Source organism: Furipterus horrens, unplaced genomic scaffold (genome assembly GCF_987537825.1).
Source record: "Furipterus horrens unplaced genomic scaffold, mFurHor1.1.pri manual_scaffold_17, whole genome shotgun sequence".
Lineage (NCBI taxonomy): Eukaryota > Metazoa > Chordata > Mammalia > Chiroptera > Furipteridae > Furipterus > Furipterus horrens.
The window spans coordinates 88,132,693-88,155,676 of record NW_028327187.1 but is presented as its reverse complement, the minus strand read 5'-3'; the positions used below and the strand labels follow the sequence as shown (position 1 = coordinate 88,155,676).

The following is a 22,984-nucleotide window of genomic DNA, read 5'->3' as shown; positions in this document are numbered from 1 at the left end:
GAATTAGGTTTATGATATTCTTTTGACCTTAATTCTGCTCAAGTTTTTAAATTTGTTATTTTGCTCTGAGGTTGTACAATTATAGTGATATGTGAAATGCTCTTAGTCACTGGAGTTAGAAAATATTTACGGAGAAGTTCTGGCTGGAAATGAAAGACTTGGGGAAAGGATATGGCAGGAGATAAAGTTCATAAGGTTAGAAATGAAAATTGTGGGGAGAAATTGTAATGTCAAATTTGCATGTTTGAACAATACCAGTTTATCATTGTAGAAAAGAAAGGACATGATCAAATTTGTTTTCAAGAAGAAAAAGCTAAGAGTGTGGAAATGGGTTGGAATGAAATGAATGGAAGAGGCTGGGATCAGGAGGCTGTAGGGATAGGCCAGGTAGGTGAGACGGACTTTCTGGATAGCAGGATCAGCAATGGACACAATGATTTGGTAGAAATACTAAGAAGGTAAAATTAACCAAGAGTTGATTATATGGGGAGTGAAATATAAGAAAAATATAAAATAATTGAATATTTATTCAGGGAAAAACATTACCAGTTTGTAGTTCTGTCAGTAGATTTATTCCCAGTTCAGTCAAATTTTCTCTACACCTTTCGGTAGGGCATTTTCTACCTTTCCCTAGGGGAAAGCATTCTGTATTGCAGAAGCCTAGATTGTTTATTTCTTCTCATGTCCAGAGAACTTGTTCCATGCCCAATGTAGAAAACACCAGCTGGCAAAAAATGGAGATAACCTTACCTATTTCTCTACATCTCTCTTCTGACAGAAGTGGCTGAGGAGAAATTCAGGATTAATTCTGAATGTTTCTTTTGTTTCAGTTAGTTTTCAGGCTAAGAATCCAGTGTAGAAGGATCATCTAAACATATTTCTAATATGTTTATCTATATATTCATCTGAAGTCAGACTTGCCAGAGGCAAATACTTTTCCCATTCCCTTTGAAGCACTTGATAGTATCTTAAGGAGGATCTGTTAAATTCCCCTTACAGTAATTACTAGAATCACAAATAGCTTCCCTTTGTCCTGAGGCATTTGGCAGTCATTTGTGATAATGATCCCCAGATAGATTTGTTCTACTTTTTCCCAAACTAAAGGACCTTTATCTCTTTATATAGCTAACTCCAAAGTTAAATATATCCAGAGTCTGTAGAAGTGTTATTGTGTTGACCAGAAATGTAAATTACAACCATCTTCTAACCCACTGATCTTCTTAGGAGTTAAGTGATAATTGTTCTAAAAGAAATTTTATCAATGAAATATCACTCATCAATCCTCTAGAGAAATGCTTCTCCTGGAGAATGAGAAAGAGAAAATCATCAACAAAGGCTATTATTGATTAACTGGTCCAAGTCAAATCCCTCCAATCTGCTCTAGTTCTGAACATGTAAAGAGAAAATGCTTTTGACTTAATTTGTGTGCAGAAATCATCAAAAACTTCAAATTGGCTCCTGAGTCCTTTTAACCCAATCCTAAAAGCCTTTGTCAATGTTCTTTCTTCATGGTATGGCAAGATATTTCAAACTTGCACATTTCCTGCCCCAGAGATAAAATTAGCCATTTTTTCAAAGAACCCTAGAACCCTTGTTCCTTTTAATGTGAGATGATATTCAGAGACCAAAATTCAGGTAGCAGAAACACTTGTAGCTTAAGATTGGACATTGTTTCTGGCCTTATTGGACAGAATGAGAAACCATGGGAACCATATGAAATTGCCTTTTCTATAAATTAAAAGTAGAAAATCACAAGTTTTATGTGGCTTGACCTAATATTTTAAAGGTAAAATATATCATAAGTTCATCCTATTTAAATTGGATTTTATAGGGCTGTTATTTCATAAAAAGGGAATGGGTAGAGATACAGATAAAATAAAATTGTCCAAATATCAGTAATTGTTGAAGCCAGGCAATAAGTACATAAATAATTATAAACCTAATTTTTTGGAAATTTTTATAATGTAAATTTTAAAAAATACTATAGAGGTTGAAACAGTAATACTAGGTATTGATGTTGAATATGCATATAAAAAGTTTGAATAAGTGTTTCATGAAATGAGGCAAGAAAAAGTATAAAGTGTCATATTTGTATATATTATTTAAAATGTGTACATGTATCAGAATAAATACATAGACTATAGAATTTTGAAAATTGCATCTAGATGATTGATAAATTGTAGATAGATGTAAGTATATAGAGATTTAGATAATGACCACAAAATCTTGGACAGAACCTTTTATTTAAGGATCCAAAGAGTCTTCTGTTAGGTAGACACTGCTTATTGTATTCAGAAGAACATTTGTGTCTTTAAGTGAAGGAAGACTTAACAGGTATTTACGGACACATCTTTGATGCATACAGTTATGTGCTAGGCTCATTAGGTGTAATATTAATTCATTATTTTTATTTAAAATGTTTATAAAATAAGAAAACATTATATAAGATAGACATGGGTGAAAGGAGAGGGGAAAAAAGAAAGAACAAAGATAATTTTAGAAAATAAATTCAGGAATAAGCTTAATGAAAAAATCACATATTATAAACTTCTAACCCAGTGATTTTCAACTGGTGTGTCACAGGAATTTCTAAAAACATGCAATATGTGACTGTTTAATTGGGGGCATTGATCTTTTCTCCCTTACATTGTCAAAACAATGACAAAAGCCAATACAACAATAGCCATCTGGTGTGAATGAATTTATATATATATATATATATATATATATATATATATATATATATACACACCTATTTTTGGCTAGATTGTCAAAAATATATAGTTTTTGGTGTGTCACAGCATTTTAGTAATTAATGTGTTCCACAAGATGAAAAGTTTGAAAATCTCTGTTTTAAACTATTCTTCTGTGTGAGTTTCAAATTTATTTTTAAGCTTTCCTGTCATGAAAATGAAGTAGGTATGCTTGATTACCTTCATAAGCTGTGGTGACCACAAAATTTAAAGCTAAGCCAAATACTGTGGAGAAATACAGCAATTCCTGGTATTAAAATAGGAAGATTCTGAAGACACAACTCTTCTTATTCAAAGCTAAAAAACTTCAGGCTTAACAAGGAAGCTCTGCAAAGAGGAATAAGGTGATCTTTTCACTTGTTATTTTCTAGATTAGAAAACTAAGAGATGATATCTACCATATTACATTGTAAGATTCTTTGGTTGGAAGTGACAGAAATCAACTTGCCAGTGGTCAAATTAAACCCAAGATGATGTAACATTGTGAATATATAGCAATATTGAAGATAAAAATCTGCTATATCTCATGGGCATTGGTACAAGAAATTGAGAATCTATGAGAGCATGACTCATTTTTTTGGAATTGAGAAAACAGAATTGTTTTCTTAGTCCCTGAAAAACTGAATTGGTTCTGTCTCTCAGGGCTCTCATGGGCTCTTGGTGAATCTGCAGCTCTCTCCCTTCTGAAGATCAGCTTTTTCTGCTTCAAGTTTTTCATTCCTTTCATGGCTTTGGCTTTACATAATTCAAACTTCATTCCAGTAACTTCTTGCTAATTGCTTTACTCAAAGTGGATCAAATAACTGGGAGGTGAAAGGAGTGTGAGAGGGGAGTAGTGATTTCTAGAGAAAGAGTTGGCAACGGGCTAGCAAGCACTCCAAAACTTTTCTATAATCCAACATTATTCCAAAATTAATGTGTTTAAAATTCTGACCTCCGACTGTGAGTTTGTATGTCATCTAAGGAAACCAGAAACTAATTTAGAGGACCAAGATAAACTGAAGAATATGAGCAGTGAGAAGAACAATATTTCTTCCGAGTTTTGGCTTGCTGGCTTAGCAAACACATTTGTTGATAAAAGATGTTTTTCAATAAAGCGACAAAGTAATAAATGAAAAACTTCCCAGTGCCTCTGTTAAGTAATTTTAGAAGGCAAGGGCAGGCAATTGAAGGGATATTTTTATGAGTCCTAAACTGCAAGCAAAAACAAAAACAAAACAAAAAAGAAGCCTCATATAAGACTATATAAAGATTAACCCAGGCAGTTAGGGAGGAAGCCATCCATGTCTTTTAATGAATATGCTCACCACATTGCAGAAGGAATCTCTCTCTTCTTTTTAAAAAATTTTAAGTATATTTTATTGATTATGTAGTTACAGTAGTTCCAATCTTTTCCCCCTTTGCTCCCCTCTGCCCAGTAACGCCCTTCCCTCCATTATCCCACACCCCTTTTTATGTCCATGGGTCATGCATATAAGTTCTTTGGCTTCGCCGTTTGCTATATTATTCTTAACACCCCCTGTATATTTTGTACCAACCGATTATGCTTCTTAGTCCCTGTACCATTTCCCCATTTCTCCCCCTCCCCCCTCCCAGATGATAAGCCTCCAAATGATCCCCATACCTATGATTCTGTTACTATTCTGCTTTGCTTAGTTGGATTTTGTTTTTATTTTTTAGGTTCAGGTGTTGATAGTTGTGTTTGTTGTCATTTTAATGCTCATAGTTTCGATCCTCTTTTTCTTAAGTAAGTCCCTTTGGCATTTAATATAATAATGGCTCGGTAATGATGAACTCCTTAAGCTTTACCTTGTCTGGGAAGCACTTCATCTGCCCTTTCATTCCAAGTGATAGCTTTGCTGGACAGAATAATCTTGGTTGTAGGTTCCTTTTCATCACATTGAATACTTCTTGCCAGTCCCTTCTTGCCTGCAAAGTATCCTCTGAGAAATCAGCTGATAGTCCTATAGACAACCCCCTGTAGGCAACTCTCTGCTTCTTTCTTGCTGCCCCCAGGACTCTGTCTTTATCTTTCACCTTCGGCATCTCAATCATGATGTGTCCTGGTGCAGACCCCTCTGGGTCCAGCTCGCTCAGGACCTTCTGTGCTTCCTGGACCTGTCTGTCCACCTCCTTCACAAAATTTGGGAAGTTTTTCTCATTTTTTTCAATTCTTGCTTCCTCATTCTGCACTGGTTGACTGTTTTTTTCTTCCTTATGTTCCAAATCATTGATTTGAACCCTGGTTTCCTTTCCTTCACCATTGGTTTTGTGCAGATTTTCCTTCATTTCACTTAGCATATGCTTCACTTCTCTTATGCGTTTGCCATACTCAAGCATATCTGTCAAGCCTGTGAGCATCTTTATCACCAGTGTTTTGAATTCTGCGTCTGTTAGGTTGTCTATCTCCTCATCTGTTAGGTTGGCTATCTCCTCATCGCTTAGTTCTCCCACCGGAACCTTTATCTCTTCCCCTTTTTGGGCCATACTTCTCTGTCTACTCATTCTGACAACCTCCTGTCTTTGTTAGCCTCTGCATTTCAGGTAGAACTGTCACTCCTGTTACATTGTAAGGAGTAGAGCATTAGGGATTTGTCAGTACAGGGTGACCTGTTTCACCACGTTGTTGTGCTGTATGTGGGGGAATGGTCTGAGAGGGAACAATGCTGTCTGCCCAGCACCTGTCCCTTTTCCAGGCACCTCTCCCACCTATACACCGGACTGGTGCCCCTCTAGCTGCTTACTTGGCCATCGTTCCCCGAGTGGGTGGGTCTGTGTACATTCTAGGACGTTGGGGGCCCTTTAAACAAGTGGACACTGGTAAGACCGGCAGTTTCTGCCTCCACCCCAACCCAAACTGATCTGCACAGTCAGAAGCAATGAGACTTGTTTTTCCCTGGTGCTGGGACCATGGGCTGCAAGGTCTGGTGAGGAGCTGGGAATGCTCCCCAGGTGTCCCTCCTGACTTTCTAAAACATGTGACTACTCTTTCTGCTGGTCTGCCTCTGCCACCGATGCTGCCACTGCTGCTGCCGCCCCCACACCGAGTCCTCTCTGCCCCAGCTCTGCCCCTCCTACCTGTCTGGATGAGTATTTCTTCCTTATATCTTTGTTTGCTGGACTTCCATGCAGTCTGATTTTCTGGAACTTCTGGTTGTTTCTAGTTTTGAGATAGTTGTATTCCCTTTTAGTTGTGGAGGGAGACACAGCGTGTCTGTCTACGCCTGCATCTTGGCCAGAAGTCTTGGAATTTCTTTTTATGAAAGCTTCATATGTAATTATTCCCCCGAGTATTACCTTTCTTTTAATATGAAAATGTTTTCTTTTTATAATTTTAGTTTTATTGTTTTTCTATTACAATTGTCCCACCTTTTCCCTCATTGCTACCCCTCACCCAGCCCACCCCTTCTCCCACAGTCAATCCCCACCCTATTGTCCGTATCTGTCAGTTATTTACACTAGTTTCTTTACTAAACCCTTCCCTTACTTACCCCCACTTCTCCCCCTCCCCCTTCCCCCCTGACAACTGTTACTCTGTATCTTATTTAATCTTGTTCATTTTTTTGTGTTGTTCATTAGTCTTCTGTATCAAGTGATATTATATGGTATTTTCCTTTCCTTGCCTGGCTTATTTTGCTAAGTACAATTCTCTCTAGTTCCATCCATGTTGTTGCAAATGGCAGGAGTTCCTTCTTTCTTTCTGCTGCATAGTATTCCATTGTGTAACTGTACCACAGTTTTTGAATCCACTCATCTACAGATGGGCACTTAGGCTGTTTCCAGCACTTGGTTATTGTAAGCAGCGCTGCTATGAACATAGGGATGCATAGGTTCTTTTGAATTGGTGTTTCAGAATTCTTCAAATATAGTCCTAGCTGTGGAATCGCAGGTTCAAAAGGCAGTTCCATTTTTAGTTTTATTAAGGAAATTCCACACTGCTTTCCGCAGTGGCTGCACAGTCTGCATTCCCACCAACAGTGCACTAGGGTTCTCATTTCTCCACATCCTCATCAGCGCTTGTTGTTTGTTGATTTGTTGATGATGGCCATTCTGACTGGTGTAAAGTGGTTTCTCATTTTGGTTTTTACTTGCATCTCTCTGATGGCTAATGATGTTGACCATTCTTTCATATGCCTATGAACCCTCTGTATATCCTCCTTGGAGAAGTGTTTGTTCATGTCCTTTGCTCATATTTTAAATTGGGCTGTCTGTCTTCTTGGTGTTGAGATGTGTACGTTTTTCTATATTTTGGAAATTAATTCCTTGTCTGAGGTAGCATTGGCAAAAATGTTTTCCCATATGGTTGGTTCCCATTTCATCTTGCTGATGTTTTATTTTGCTGAGAAGAAATTGTTTAGTTTGAAGTAGTCCCATTTGTTTATTTTTTCCTTTATTTCCCTTGCCTTAGGAGATGTATCAGTGAAAATATTGTTACGTGGGATATCTGAAATTTTCCTGCCTATGTTTTCCTCTAGGACTTTTATGGTGTCATGTCTTACATTTAAATCTTTAATCCATCTTGAGTTTATTCTGGTGTGCAGTGTAAACTGGTGGTCTAGCTTCATTTTTTTTCACATCCCTGTTCAGTTCTCCCAGCACCATTTGTTGAATAGAGTCTTCTCACTCCATTTTATGTTCCTTCCCCCTTTGTTGAATATTAGTTGACCATATAGACCAGGGTTTATTTCAAGGCTTTCTATTCTGTTCAATTGATCTATGTCTGTTCTTATGCCAGTACCAGGCTGTTTTGATTACAGTGGCCTTGTAATATAGTTTGATGTCAGGTATTGATATTCCTCCTATTGCGTTCTTCTGTCTCAAAATTGCTGTGGCTATTTGGAGTCCTTTTTGATTCCATATAAATTTTTGAAGTATTCGTTCTAGGTCTGTAAAATACATCACTGGTATTTTAATAGGGATTGCATTGAATCTATAAATTGCTTTGGGTAGTATGGACATTTTAATGATGTTGATATTTCCTATCCATGAACGTGGTATATGCTTCCATTTATTTGTATCTTCTTTAATTTCTTTCTTCAGTGTTATGTAGTTTGCTTAGTACTGGTCTTTTATCTCTTTGGTTAAGTTTATTCCTAGGAATACTTTATTTTCCTTGTTGCTATAGTAAATGGGATTTTTTCTAGTTTCTATCTCTGATATTTTATTGTTGATGTACAGAAATGCCTTCAATTTCTGAATATTGACTTTGTACCATGCTATTTTGCCAAATATACTTATTAAGTCGAGTAGTTTTTTGTGTGGAGTCTATAGGGTTTTCTATGTACACTATCATGTCATCTGCAAATAGTGACAGTTTTACTTCCTCTTTTCCCATTTGGATGCCTTTTATTTCTTTTTCTTGTCTGATTGCTGTGTCTAGAACTTCCAATACTATGTTGAATAGCAGTGGAGAGAGTGGACATCCTTTTGTCATTCCTGATCTCAGGGGGAATGCTTTCATTTTTTGTCCATTGAGTATGATGTTGGCTTCGGGTTTCTCGTATATGGTCTTTATTATGTTGAGGTATGCTCCATCTATTTCCAGTTTTCTGAGAGTTTTCATCATAAATTGGTGTTGTACTTCATCAAATGCTTTTTCAGCATCATATGATCATGTGTTTTTTGTCTTTCATTTTGTTTATGTGGTGTATGACATTTATTGGTTTGTGAATATTAAACCATCCTTGCATCTCTGGGATGAATTCCACTTGATCATGATGTATGATCTTTTTAATGTGTTGCTAGATCCTGTTTGCCAATATTTTGTTGAGGATTTTAGCATCAATGTTCATCAGTGATATTGGCCTGTAGTTTTCTTTCTTTGTTGTGTCTTGACCTGGTTTTGGCATTAGGGTAATGCTGGCTTCATAGAAAGAGTTTGAGATTTTTCCCTCTTCTTGGATTTTTTGGAATAGTTTGAGAAGGGTAGGACTTAGTTCTTCCCTAAATGTTTTGTAAAATTTGCCTTTGAAGCCATCCAGTCCAGGGCTTTTGTGTGCCCGGAGTGTTTTGATTACTGTTTCAATTTCACTCTTTGTTATCGGTCTGTTCAGGCTTTCTGCTTCTTCCTGATTCAGTTTTGGAAGGTTGTATGTTTCTAGAAATTTGTCCATTTCTTTTAGGTTGTTAAGTTTCTTGCCATATGTTTGTTTATAGTAATTTCTTACAATCATTTTTATTTCTGTGATATTGGTTGTGATTTCTCCTCTTTTGTTTCTGATTTTACTTATTTGGATCCTCTCTCTTTTATTCTTGATGTGCCTGGCTAAAGACTCATTGATTTTGTTTATCTTTTCAAAGAACCAGCTCTAACTTTTGTCGATATTTTGAATTGTTTCTTTAGTCTCTATGTCATATAATTCTTCTCTAATTTCATAATTTCTTTCCTTCAACTTGTTCTGGGCTTTGTTTGTTGTTGTTCTTCAAGTTTTTGTAGCTGTAGGGTTAGATTTTTTATTTGAGATTTTTCTGTCCTTTTTAAGTAGGCCTGTATTGCTATGAACTTTCCTCTCAGGACTGCTTTTGCTGTGTCCCATAGGATTTGGACCGTTGTTTGCTCGTTATCATTAGTTTCCAGAAACTTCTTGATTTCTTTCTTGATGTCATTGTTAATCCACTCATTATTTAATAGCATATTATTCATTCTCCATAAGTTTTTTCCTTGAGGTTGATTTCCAGTTTCAAGGCATTATCTGAGAAGATGCTTGACATAATTTCAGTTTTTTTGAATTTGTTCAGGCTTGTTTTGTGTCCTACCATGTGGTCTACCTTTGAAAATGTCCCATGTGCATTTGAAAAAAATATATATTTTCCCTCTTTAGGGTGAAAAGTTCTATATATATATCAATTAAGTCCATTTGATCTAGAGTGTTGTTCAATCCCTCCACATCCTTGGTGTTTCTTTGCCTCAAAGATGTCCGTTGTTAACAATATTGTGTTAAAGTCCCCTACTATGAGTGTGTTGCTGTTGATATCCTTCTTGTAGTCTTTTAATATTTTCCTTATATATTTGGGTGCTCCTGTGTTGGGTACATATATGTTTACCACAGTTATATCTTCTTGGTTAATTTTTACCTTAAGTATTATGAAATGTCCTTCTTTGTCTCTCTTTATAGCTTTTGCTGTGAAATCTGTTTTGCCTGATATAAGCATTGCTACCCTAGCTTTTTTTCATGTCCGTTTGCTTGGAATACTTCTTTCCATTTCTTCACTTCCAGTTTGTGTAAATCTTTTGTTTTCAGATATGTCTCTTGTAGACAGCATATATGTGGGTCATGTTTTCTTATCCATTCTGCTACCCTATGTCCTTGATTGGAGCATTTAATCCATTTACATCTAAGGTAATTATTGACAGGTACTTATTCTTTTCCCTTTGTACCTGTGTTCCTCTCCCTCTCTCTTTTTCTTCTTTTTCTTAAAGATTCCCTGTAGCATGTCTTGCAATGCTGGTTTGGTGGAGATGTATTCTTTTAGTTCCTTTGTCTGGGAAACTCCTTGTTTCACCTTCCATTTTGAATGAGGGCCTTGCTGGGTAGCATAGTCTTGGTTTGAGACCCTTGTTTTTCATTACTTGAAATATTTTTTTGCCATTCCCTTCTGGCTTATAGTGTTTCTGTTGAGAAATCAGTCGAATAGTCTTATCGGAGCTTCCTTGTATATTATTTTCTCTTGCTGCCTTTAGGATTTTCTCTTTTTCTTTGAATGTTGCCATTTTAATTATGATGTGACTTCATGTGGGCCTTTTTGGGTTCATCTTCATTGGGACCCTCTGTGCTTCCTGAACTTGCATGATTTTTTCTTTCCTCAAGATAGGAAAGTTTTCTGCCATTACTTTTTCAATCAGGTTTTCTATTTCATGTTCCTCTTCATCTCCTCGTTTCCCTATGATATGGATATCGTTATTTTTTTCATGTTGACCTGCAGTTCTCGTAAACCCTCTTCATTCTTTTTCAGTCTTTTTTCACTTTTGTTAAATTGTCTGGGAATTTTTTCTACATTGTTCTCTAACTCACTGATCCAATCCTCTGGTTCACTTAGCCTGCTTTGATTGCTTCTACTGTGTTCTTCAGTTCAGAAATGATATTCTTTATTTCTTCCTGGTTCTTATTGATAGTTTCTATGTCCCTTTTTATGCTGCTATAGTTCTCAGTAAGTTTCTTGTAGCTTTCCTGGAGTTCTTTGCAGTTCCCCTGGAGTTCGTTGTAGTTTTCTTTGTTTGTTGAGTTCATTGAGCTTCCTTATTACTATTGTTTTGAATTCCATGTCTAATAGCTTACTTTATTCTATGTCATCTATCCCACCTTCTGGGAATTCCTCCTTTCCTTTTGGTGGGGTGTTTTTTTCTGTTCGGTGGGGTGTTATTCTGCCTCCCTGTTTTGGGTGGTTGGTCTTGTTTGTTTCTGCTTCTTAGATTGGTCTGCTTTTATTTTCTGCCATTGTGGTGTGACCTTTTTGTATATGGTTGTTGAGCTGCTGCCTCCAGGTGATGCCACTTGGAGGGGAGTAGTCTGCTAAGTAATTTCTCTGGTAGTACTGGGGATGATTCTGTACTGGGAACTAGTCTGCTGTTCTCCTAGCTCTTTCTCCAGAACCACTACTTAAAACTTATTACAAAGTGCTTCTAGTTCAACCTCCTTTGACCTCAGCCAGGATTAGTGCACTCCCTTGCTTAGGCCCCGGGCAGGTTGATTGGTTGCACATTGGGGCAGGCGGGCCCAAAGCTCTTCTGTGCACCAGCACAGGGCCCTCAGTGGGTAGACTGTGCACTTGTTCCGGCAGATAGGGGTGCTTCTGCGCACTGGCAGATGGGTTGGTTGCATGCCTTTTTGTGTGGGCTGGGTGCACCTGGTCATGCTGGCAGGTGGGTTGGTTGCACGCCTGAGCAGGCCTACCAGGGCATTTCTGTGTGTGTGCTCGTATGACCCAGGGAGAGTTTTGGGGAGTGGGTGAGTTCATTTCTGTGCCTGTGTTCCTCAAGAATCTCGCCCCACCCCTAGTCTCTTCTTCCCTGTTCACAAAAAACAATCAAAAGAGAAAAAGAAAAACACATTCACACACACACACACACACACACACACACAAGTTTGCTGTCCCTTGCTTCTCAGAGCCAGATGCCACCTGGCCCACTCCTGGCTCTGCCAGTGGGCAGAGCCTCACTCTCCTCCTGACTCCTCTCTGGGGAAACCTGGGGTCACTAAAAAATCTTTTTGCACTGCCAGCCGCAGCTTGGGGAGCCAAGCCAGTCAGAAGTCCCATCTCATCCGCTTCTACTCTGCTATCCTCACCAGACAGATTGCTCCCAGACAGTCTTCTCTGATCCAGCAGCGCCAAGGCTCAACTCCCGCCAGTATCCAGATTTTAACTGAGATGTTCTGTCTGCAATTAGCCTAAACTACAGGCAGGTCTCTGGAGCAAGCAGGGGCAGCTTCCCCTCGCTCTTCCACCATCTTCTCTCTCTCTGAAAAATGCTTTCTTTTAAAGGACCATATGAAAGCTCTTTTTGTTCCAAAATAGAGCAATGTGTATCACCTATGATTATATGATATGTTTACTATCTGTTAATTGGCTAGTTCATTTAATGACAAAAACAAGTTATTATGAAATTAATGAGCTATTGCACTGATGGCCAGTTTCTTCAGCTTAGGACCAAAGCACATGAAATTAATATTTCAACAATCAACAATTAACTTTGAGAAACAAGAAACATAAAAGTTAGAATCAGACCTATGTGCCTCCTGGTGTGGTAACAATAAACTATCCATAGCACACATATGGTGATTTTTTTATAAAATATTTAACTTGAAAATAATCAGACCTATATATCTTATTGATAGTTTCCATGAAATATAGAAAATAGGAGAATAAATTAAGCACTTCACCATGAGAAAACAGATACTTCCAGAAGGTGGAATAACTGGCCTGGTGTTTTTCAACAAGTCAGTGTTATGGAAAAAGAGAGTGTGACAGCTGTTGCATATTTTAAAAACTTTAGGGATCTCACAAATAAATAGAATGTGTAATACTCATTTAAACAAACCACCTGTAGAAGACATTTTAAGGACAACTGGAAAAATATGTGACTATAGACCATGCATTAGATGATATTATAAAATAATAATTAACTTTTAAAGTGTGATAATATTGTAGTTATATGGGAGCATGTCATCTTTAGAAATGTAAACTGAAGCATTTGAAATGAACTATCGTGAAGTCTATAATTTATTTTCAAATTGTTCAGTCAAAAAAAAATAAAGAAATATGGCAAAATACTAAAAATTGTTAACTTAGTTTTGGATGTATGGGTTTATTATACTATTTTCTGTAAGTTTCAAATTTTCATAATAAATAATTTTTTAAAGTATCCAATTTTTATAAGCCATTAAATCTTAATGAGAAAAATCAAGATTAGATAAAAAGAAGAAAATTGGGATCAGATAAACCCAGAAACTATTACTTTCATTTTCATTCTCTCTGGTGATGAACATTGTGAATTCCACATTGTTGAGTAAGCTCAAAAGAATGCTAGAAATAGTTCCGAGATTGTATTCTTTCCTTTCTTCTTAAGTTTATATTACATTCTTACTCAAAAAGGAAAGTATTATGTTGGCTTCCAGTTACCTTATCTTTAATCTCACAAAAGTGGAAGGTAAAACATGATATCTATCCTAAGATTCTTTGGAAAAGTTAATGTGCTATAAACATAAATGTTATTTTTCTGTTTACTGAAACATTTGAATATGTCATTGGTAGTTTTACAACCTGAAAATAAGTGAGCATTTTTGAGAGAAACCCTGGTTGAATTCAAGGAAATCTTATTTAGTCTTATGCAAGAAGCCTTCTAAGACTTGGAGTTCAAGGCTTTGATATCCTGTTATTTCCATAGCTTCCATGTTAGAGGCCTTGTTTTCCTGATGGCAATTTGACTGAGTTGGTCACTTTGCATCATTGGTATCATTTGGTCCATGTGAGTTAGCAAGGAGGCCATTCGAATACTGTCATGTAGGCTATTACCTTCAAGCAACAGTAGACTCCATGTAAACTTTCCCAGAAGTTACTAAACAGAAAGGCCTGTAGACCAAATTAAGATATGCAAATCAGGAGTACTCTTAATACTATTGAAATCTTCAGAGGAACTTTAAGGCTAATAAATATGTAGAACAAATATATTTTTAAAAAGAAGAAGTTGACTCACTACTACAGTATTTCTTTTCACTTTCAGACTATAAAAAATAAAGTAAAGGCAAACATTGCAAGTTTAAAAGAAAGTAAAAAGCATGCAAATCACAGTTTTGATCACACTACTTGAACTCCCCCACCCCATCTCATGCAACTATCTTCCCTGCTGATGATATAGTTATGAGATCAAAGTTGAAATTCAATCAAGGAGGACCACAGACAGAAGGGTCCCCACACCATACACTTATTCTATCAGAGAGACACAAGATACAATGTGCCAGGTCACATGTGTAGCTCTCCAGTAAGCTTACTGAATAGTCATGAGTTTTATATGCATTTTCTGGCAGGGCCAAAATTAAACGGTACTCACCAATGGATTAAAGGAAATGACATAGTTGTTTGCGATTTGTAATGATTACGACTTGATCTTTCCATCCATTTGCAGCTCTGAGTAGACTTTTAATTTTTTTCATCATATATTGCATTTTTTCTATCTTTAACATATGTTACAGGTTACAAATTTAACACATCTTCAGAATTTTGTCCATCTCCCAAGCTATTTGCTCACTTGTTATATGTATTTAACAGTTTTGCTACTATATTTAAGCTAGTAGCATTATTACAATGTATGTTTGCCACCCCATTTCTTTTACTGTGTGACCCTTAGTGGATGACTAAGTCCATCTGAACTTAAGTTTACACATCTGTGAAATAAAGTGGAGGCATGAAATACTGAAGGCTCAACCTTTCTGTCAGCTATCCACCTTGTGTAATTCTCATGAGGTCTAATAGTATAGAATAGATAGAAACAAAACAACTGAAAAAAATAATCCTCTGTTTTCCACACTGGTGAAGAGGTTGTGAATATAGAGTGTGTTACACTTATCATTTTACATTGAGTAATATTGGTCATTTTACAATTATGACAATGATGTCAATGGTATCTTACATTTTACCAGACTGTACTGTTATTCAAGTGCTTTGATGCTCAAAGTAACCATGTAAGATAAATTATAGAAGATAATGATGCCACTTTACAGACAAGGTCATAATCAGGGGAAATGAAATGACGTGCTAATCTCGGGTTACTGAATGGACAATGCTCTTACAAATAAATACCTTTATTACAAAGAGAGCTAACACAACCATTTCTGTTTTTCTTTAGCACATTCATTTTGTGGTTCTGATTTCATACTTACAAAACAAATATCCAGTCTCAAACTTTATTTTCAGTTTGAGTGCTCAGTGTAATCAGATCATTCTGGATACCAGGATATTATCTAGCCAAATAGTTTTTAGTCAATATTACTACACAGAGATACAGATATCAATTATTTTGGATTACTATTTTATTCTCAGTGACTTGCACCATGCTTGATGCATTGATAGCATTAAAAGGGCACTTTGTTAAATGAATGAATAAATAAATGGCTAATGAGTAAAGAAGACAAAACCTGAGGTGGAAGGCTGGATTTTCCTCTTTTATTTATTTATTTTTTGGCAGAATTTTATGGTTTTATTAACACAAATACAATGTGTGCACAGTATATCTATTCATTTTCTTCACTGCGCAGCCTGGCATTGGGATTGGTGACTCTGATGGCTAGCTGGGCTGCTCTTTCCACAATGGCTTTGTGGTTCTTTGAGAAGACATTGTGAGCAATCTCAGCGCAGTAAGATTTGTTGCACATCAGCAGCACTTCAAGCTCTTTGACGTTGTGAACCAGGAACTTTGGAAAGCCACTGGGCAGCATGTGCTTTGTTTTCTTGTGGCTCCCATAACCAATGTTGGGCATCAAGATCTGGCCCTTGAATCTTCTATGCACCCTATTGTCAATACCTCTGGGTTTCCGCCAGTTGCGCTTAATTTTGACATATCAGTCTGACTGGTGCCGGATGAACTTCTTGGTCCTCTTCTTGACAATTTCTCCCTTTTAAATGTATTTAGCAAGCCAACATAGAACCTCATTTAGAAACTAAGCTCTCCTATAGTGGGATGTTTGATGTTTTCTTCCCCTTGGGCTCTATGACTCCCTTTTCTTCTGGGTTTAGGAGGATCCTTTGTTGTTGTTCCGATCCCAGAAGTACCTATTTCTGACCAGGCCTAAGATGTCTTGCCACAACTTGATGGGTCAGTGACATGTGATGTCATGAATGTAAAGAAGCTCCTGAGATTCTGAAGTGGTTCAAAAACCCAAAATGCTCCTTGCCAAGGGGAAGAGAATATCTTAGTCTCTTTAGAATCTTAATCTTTCTGAATAACTACCAAAGTCATCTGAATATACTCCTGTACCATAAAAAATCAGGGAGAAATTTTGTTTACCTTTGGACATTCCCCAAGATACATGGTATGACTAGACTAAGATAGAAATTCAATTTGTTAAAATGCTATGTTGGCCTCAAAATCCCTCTACAGACAAAGCTTTTAAGAGATCTGACTTTTTTTTTTTTTGGCCAATATTCTCTCCCACAAGGTTTCAAATTCTCTCATATAAATGGATTTCATATACTTCATTCTTCCAGTTCTTAAGGATAAATCTTTGTAATGAAACTATCAGGGTCCTCCTCTCTTTATTCCTTGCTTTATTCTCTCCCACCACTCAATACCTCACTCAAAACAATAATTTGGGAAATTTGTTTATGCTTTTGATTACTTATCAACAGAAAAAGAGAGCAAAAACAATGCTGGCAGAAGTATAAATTAATATAATTGTTTTGGAAAACTGGCTGTATCTAATAAGAGCAATATTTGCATACTTTATGATGGAACAATTCCATTCATGGATATACACAGAAAAGAAGTGCATACATACATTTAATAAAAGACATGTGAGAATATTATAATGTATTTGTAATATCCATGAACAAGAAACTACCCAAGTGTCATTCCACAGTAAAATAGAAAAAATAAACTGTGGTATGTTCAAACAATAGAATGTTATGTAGCAATGAGAACGAATAATTTACAGATACATTAAAAATATGAATGATTCTCACAAATTATTGAGTTAAAGAAGCAAGACATAAAAAGAGCACATACAAAGCTCAAGAACAGAGAAAAGTAATCTATGTGGCTTGAAGTTAGGATAGTGGGTACCCTTGTGGGAAGGGAATAACTAGAAGTGTCCCTTAGGGGCTTCTGGAGTTCTGGTAATATCCTATTTCTTTATCTGAGTGTTGGTTATACAGGTGTGTTCAGTTTGCAAAAATTATTGAGATATACACTATGAGTTATGCCAAAACAAAATATAATTTTTTTCTGAAAATACCATAGTAGATATACCATGGGTGAACAAATAAATAACATTGAGATGGCTAGAAATGAAAAAGTGAGAGCCATAACTTTTTATATTTAAATATGAGATTTAATATCTTCTACTTTGATAAATGATAAAATGCCTTGTCCACTCTTCCTTATCTGGTACTTCCTTCCCTCTTCTCCCTTATACTAGATGTGAATTTTGTATCAACAATATGAGGCTCTTAATGTATTTTTATCAACATTGCTGTAAACAAAGAGTGCTATTAGTTGATTTTCAAATACATACATATACACACATGAGAACAAATCAAAGAAAAATTAACAAAATCAAGCTTCTACTGAGATTGTTTGTCTTTAAATTACTAACTTTTTTCTGATAAAAGGAAAAGTAGTGATTGTTAAATCTCCCTGAGTATTTATTTGTCTTCTTTCTGAAAGAGCAGGATCAAAATGATAAATCACTCTTTATACAAGACATCAATCTTGTCTTAAGGAGCAAGAAATCCAACATGAAGTGAAATGAAATTTTCTTTCTTTGTGTTTACTTCACTGCTTTGCCTGATAAATGTGCTAATAAGAAGAGGAGTAAGAAGCAAGGGACAGAGGTGATATAGAAAGAATTATTCAGTCCCAGAATACTCAGGATTCCAGTGTACTCTAATTTACTGCACTATCCTATGAAGAAAAAATACAATTTTGTGAAAAATTGAAAAATTCTGCATTGAAGATTAGAATACGCAAATGAAACAAATAAAGTCAAAGATAGGGCCGATACAGCTGGTAGGATTTTCTTAGAGTTTCCTAGTATTGACATGCTTTTTCTTTAACACTGAGTATAAATTCTTAATCTTGAAACGACCTTAGAGAAAACTGTCCCAATAGCCACGTTATACTGTAGAAGAAACAAAATAGTTTTTTTTAGTGCTGAAATTTTCCTTTAAGATAATGTGTCAGCTATGGAAAATAGCATCAAAGCTTTGTATGAATTTTACCTATGTGGCATTTAAATTCTTACAAGCTTCCCAAAATCAGTGATATATTACTGTATGTGTCTTAGGCAAATATCACAAGTATTAGTTTACTGACCATAGTAGACTAATGCCTGACACAAATCAAAAGTAAATTTACCCTCCTAAAGACAAAAGGTAGATACAACTAAACACAGTACACTTGGGCTGTGGTATTTTCCAGCTGATTGAAGAGAGACTGTTAATGTACATTTATTTCCAGGGAAAATGGTCTCTGCTAATATTTCTTTGATTTTATTGAACAGGTTGTCTAATGACATTGTATTTCTCCTCAAAATATTTCCCCCCAAAAGTCATTTATTTTCTTTTAGAAAATTTGAGTGATTTCAGCATGCCTCATTTGACAAACCACTCTGATGGATCTGCTAACATAATTCTTTTCAGCTGGAGCAGTGCCTTTTGTAGTTGAGTCTTCTGATGGGCCCTATTTTTAGTCTCAACCTCAGGTGTGGGCCACTGTTCTCTGCCTTTGCTGCAAGAGGCATAAACTACCTATGTAAATTATGGGTTGGCACATCATGTAGTGACTACTGTCATTTATTTAGAAGTCAACCAATTTATCTTTCTTGAGGTGTTATAGTATTGGGTAAAGAGTGTGGGATTTGAAGTCAGAGGATTGTTACTGAGACTTGTCTCAGATGTTTATTGCCTGGAGAAGGAGACTTCACCTCCTCAGAATGTCAACTTCTTTCAATGTGAAATGAGGAATGTTAGAAATAATTTCAATAGCACAGCGTATGCGTATTTGTAAGGATTCAGTTATAACTATATGAAAAATAACTTTGTATATATGAAAGCATAAGACACAGATAAAGTGGTTGAGCAGACATTGTTTTTGCCCTGCCCCATGTCCCTTCAACCACCTTTCAGTTCACCTGCAACAGTTCCTAAGCATGGTTCCCACCTCCAGTGTGCCTGAGGCTTCCTGCTGCCCTGCCCCTGAGACTCCTCTGGGAATGTGGGAGCTTGCTTAGGTATATGTTGATGCATCTATAAGTTGCAAATAGTTAATACCACTCAGGGCAACCCTCGACCAACTGGGGACCAGAGTTGGTAGGAAAATGCCCCAGCCTCTCCCTCCCTCTGTGGGAAGATTCTGGAGTGTGTTCCATATATAGATGCTACTTGACTTATGATGAGTTTGTATCCCAGTAAACACATCACAAGTTGAAAATATATTAGGTCAAAAATGCATTTAACACACCTAACCTACCAAACATTGTAGCTTAGCCTAGCCTACCTTAAACATGCTCAGCACACTTACATTAGCCTACAGTTGGGCAATTATCTTGAGTTTCATCTCTAGACTAATTGCCTTCCTCTTCTTCTCACCAGAAGCATGACACACACATAGGCATTTTGCAGACATGACAAGATGTAAAAACACAAAACACAATACCCCCAAAATGCTGGCAACACAGTAAACTATAGAGATTGGTTGCTTACCCTCAGGAATGGTTGCCTGACAGAGAACTGTGGCTCACCACCCAGCATCATGAGAGAGTATCTTCCTGCACATCACTAGCCCTGGGAAATGATCAAATTCAAAGTACAGTTTCTATTTAATGTGTATTACTTTCACACCATTGCAAATCAGGGGCCATCATATTTCCCAGAGGGTTCCTCACAGGATTTAGCCCCAGTTGCCAAGTGTAGTTATCTGTTATTTAATGCACCCTCTATTGACATTTCTCACCCTGGTCCCACTTTTTTCCACTTCCTCCTGTATTTAGCTTTGGATCACAACCCAAATGAGATAAATGCACCAGGTCCCTTTCTTAAGATCTGCCTTAGGTTGGGGGCTGGGACAAATTATGAGAGTGGTAGTGGTTCCTGAGTGTACCTGAGTGAATTAACTCTTGAATATCCGCCATTCTAAATGGCTCAAAACCAAAGGGAAACTCTTTCCAAGCTCCTATTTCTGAGTGAAGAATATGCTGCTGCTCTCCATAGTCTGAAGGCTCAAGGCTCTGTTTCAGTACCTTAAGGTGATTATAGAGTCTATCTTTTAACTGTAACAGGTCTCAAGAGACCAGGTGCAAAAATTCATAGCTGAGGAATGAGACTTATTATGACACTTTATTATTTTGCTGTATGTTTTAAATGTACTATTTTGCAGATTATTTATAAATTTTACCAATTTTAAATTTGCACTGATTAATGACTCATATATTTAATTTTTGTGTTTATTCAGTGAATATTATAGACTGTTTCCTATGTGTCAGACACAGTACTAAACACCACAGTACACTAATAAAGATGGCATATATAGACCATGACTCATATTCTCCTGGAACTTATATTCTATATAAAAAGACAGATAATAAGCTACCAGTTAGATAATTTACTTTTTAATTACAATTAAGTGCCATGAAAGAGAATATGTAAATTTTATTGAGATTCTGAACTTCTGGAAACTAAACTCTGTACAAACCAACAAAATATTATTGATATATTCTTAGCCTTCTTGGAGTGGCTACCATACCTTCTGCCTATATAGTTTTATTTTCCATATTATCTAACAGTGGAAGAATATAGCACTGTATGTTTCTGTTTTACTATTCTCAACAGCACAATGACTGCCAATACTATTAACTGGTTCCACAGAAGTTTATACTGATGCCTATAGTAGCAGAATTAATTATCGACAGGATTAATCTTCTCCCAAGTAATTCAGCAATAAGTTTTCCAAGTGCGTATTTACTGAAAAATGTCTTCTAGTTTTTGTAAACCCTGTAGGAGATATCTATTACCTTGTCCTTTCACCCTATGTAGGGTTGAATATAATAGCAATGGCTTAATATTATAAAACATGGTGGGAAAGACTGCTGAGGCTTGATTATAATAAATTTACTCCAATTCTAGTTTAGGTGAAAATTTGTTGCTAAACTGTGTTTTTAAGAGCTGCTTTGGTTATTTAATACTGATCTCAAAATGATTAAGTAAAACACTAGTGATCTTTAAACAATTAAAAAACACCCTTGTAATAAGATTAAGAACCAGACTGCAAAAATTTTAGGTTACAGTATATTTTAATGGTTTCCATTAGCTCCTAGAGTTGAATTTGCAAGCCACGTGATTCTTTTGCTTTGGCTGGAAATTCTAACAAGGAAAATGGTCTAGTTTGTTAAATGAAGAATGAAAGACATGTATATAAATGTTGATTTTTTAAAAAGCATATAATATAGCTAAATTTGACTACGACTACCAACAGTTTAGATCTAAAATCACTAACTCACAACAGCTCAAGTGCCTATCAATAGTTGAGTGGATAAAAATGCTGTAGTACATTTATACAATGGAATACTACTCTGCCATAATAAAGAAGGAAATCTTACATTTTGCAACAGCATGGATGGACCTGGAGAGTATTATGCTAAGTGAAACAAGCCAGTCAGAGAAAGATAAGAACCATATGATTTCATTTATATGTGGAATCTAATGAACAAAATAAACTGATGACCAAATCTGAACAGAGGCATGGATACATGGAACAAACTGACAGCTGTCAGAAGGGAGGGAGATTAGAAATCTTGATGAAGATGAGGTATTTGCAGATGTGATTAAGCAAATAAAAAGTAACTCATAGGCACAGATGACAGTATTGTGATTACCAGAGGGAAAAGGCAGGGTGGGGAAGGCAGAAGAGGGTAAAGAGAGGATAAATGGTGATGGAGGGAGGCTTGACTTGGGGTGGTGAACACACAATACAATATACGGACAATGTATTATGGAACTATACATCTGAAACCTATATAACTTTATTAACCAATATCACTCCAATAAATTTAAAAATTAAAGCAACACAATGAAATATCACAAAAAAAATCTTAGAAGATTACTTTGTGAGGTGAGAGAGTACAGGCATTCAATGACTCTCTTAGTCCAAGCTACCTGAATTATTTTCTGGTCATGTCCATGTCCTGACCTAAATAGCTCTCCTTGATTCTTTAAAACCATTTCATATTATTTAGAGAGAAATATCAAAGAGGAAGTCATTGTGTTATCATACTGATTGAGGTTCAAAAGAATAAATTTCCTAGATAACCAAAATTTATTCTATTAGTAAAACAATCTGATTTTGATGAAACCTTTCTAGAAATTTCCTTACTTTTCTCTTCTCAGAGAAATGGGTTTTCCAGGATCATTTCTAGCTCTTCTTCTCTATTTCAGATAAATGTGTTCTTCATAAGAAGCATGTTTGTACAACATTCTAAACACATGTACTTGTCTATTTTCCTTAGAAAAACCTCATCATTCCATGACTAATATTTTTTAATGATCTTTTGTGCTTTATTTGTATTTTTGCTTTATATAAATGTTGAGTTCACTCTTTGGGAGTTAGTATGTGAATGTTTTTCTCTTATCCATTTTTATCTTCAGTCCTCCATCCTCCTAGATGTTACTCAGGACCATTACTTTAATATCCCGGCACTAAGCAGTATGCATTCTTAAAAGGACCCTTAAAACAATTCCACAACTGCTGTAGCAATAAAAATAAAGAAACTTATACAAAAATGTGTTACTTAATGTTATAATACAATTCCCATTACTTCCTATTATTTATGTATCACCTGCTGAATTCCAAAAATATTTTTTCAAAGCAGCCATTGATTTAATCAAATCTTTGTTTGCCATAGTCTCCTAAATTTCAATACCAGAGGTAAACTCTACCAGTAGAAATTTAGTTTAAAAGTGGAACCTTTCCTGAGTTATGCTATCTCTGTACAGGTACATATGTAAATATATCATCTATATTTACTGGC

General features: G+C 36.1%; 1 pseudogene; it reads right to left on the bottom strand.

Annotated features, from left to right (window-relative positions):
- Window positions 1-15,478: 15,478 nt before the first annotated feature.
- On the bottom strand, window positions 15,479-15,862 carry LOC149991546 (large ribosomal subunit protein eL32 pseudogene; annotated as a pseudogene).
- Window positions 15,863-22,984: the final 7,122 nt, after the last annotated feature.